The sequence below is a fragment of the Capricornis sumatraensis genome, chromosome X, assembly GCF_032405125.1.
Source record: "Capricornis sumatraensis isolate serow.1 chromosome X, serow.2, whole genome shotgun sequence".
Taxonomy (NCBI): Eukaryota; Metazoa; Chordata; class Mammalia; order Artiodactyla; family Bovidae; genus Capricornis; species Capricornis sumatraensis.
Genome location: NC_091092.1, coordinates 27,118,603 through 27,120,162, shown reverse-complemented (window position 1 = coordinate 27,120,162; position 1,560 = coordinate 27,118,603).

Genomic DNA, 1,560 nt, shown 5'->3' with positions numbered 1-1,560 from the left:
ATGGCATCATGGACTCAATGGATGTGAGTCTGAGTGAACTCCAGGAGTTGGTGTTGGACAAGGAGGCCAAAGATTAGATAGCTAGACAGGGAGGCGTGCTGCGATTCATGGGGTCGCAAAGAGTCGGACAAGACTGAGCGACTGAACTGAACTGAACTGAACTGAACTATCATAACTAGTGATAACTATGTGTATAAATTATTTTGCCTATTTCTGATCATTTCCTTAAGATAAACTCCTTAATGTTCAATTCCTGGGTCAAAGGCTATGATGAGTTCTAAGAATAGAATTATTGAGTCAGAGGTTCTGAATATTTTTTTAATGCACTTGATGTGATGGTTGATTTTGTGTGTCAGCTTGACTGGGCCAAGCGGTGCCCAGATTAAACATTATTTTTGTGTGTGTGTGTGTGTAAAAATGTGTCTGGATGAGATTGAATTTGAATCAGTGGACTCTCCAAAGCAAATTGCCTTCCCCAATCAGGGTGAGCATTACCCAGTTCATTGAGGAATCGAATAAAATGCAGAGGAAAAAGGATTCAGCCCATCCTCATCCCTTCCTGCCTACCTGAGCTGAAACATTGGTTCTTAGGACTTTGGACTCAGACTGAAATTACACTACTGGCTCTCCAGGGTCTCCAGCTTGTGGAGGGTAGACTGTGGAACTTCTCAGTCTCCATAATCACATGAACCAATTCCTATCATAAATTGCTTATATACACATTGATTCGGTTTCTCTGGAGACCCATGACTGATACACTTGAGTGTATTAATGCATGTGCCTACTGGCAGTAAATAAAAGTACTTGTCTCCCCCTCACCCAAACTAGGCATGATTGTCTTATCTAGTTTTTGCTCTAAGTATGCAATATTTGCAAACTTATATTAAAACTGCATTCTTTTTTTTTTTTTTTGCTGAAAATTTAACTGAGTGTCCTGTATTTTATCTGGCATCCCTCCCTGAGGTGGCTATACAAACCCTATTCTTTTTTGAGGTAATCTTTCATTGTGAATCTGAAAGGCAAGGCCTTACCTCCTCTCATGGAAACCAAGGAAAGCACGTGGTGCCTCTTCACATATCCAGGGCAGCTAAGGCACTGACAAGGGACTCAGGTTCTCAACAAAGACTTTGAATCCCCAGAGATTTATACAAGCAAGAAGTGGAAGTTTTGAATTCATTCATAAAAACTGCATCTAGCAGAGGCCCCGGCAGCCACTGTGGGAACAATCTTTGCAGCCAACTAAGCAGGTATGTTCATTACCCATACTTTGCAGAAGAAGAAACCAAAGCATGTTCAGATTAAGTAACTTGTTCAAGATCAGAAAAGTAATTAGTGTTCAAAAGGTAAGATTTGAACCCAAGAAATCTGGCCCTGGAGCCTGTGGTCTTAACCCATTTGCTCTCCTAACCCTCACAACTATGCTGTAGCTTTCATTCACTGATTGCCGAGTCAGATTCTGGGCCAGGCATTTTGCATAATGAGGTCCTTACTGCCATTTTACAGATGAGGGAACTGAGGTTCAGAGGGGCTAAGTAACGGGTTCATGTTCCCCAGATAGAG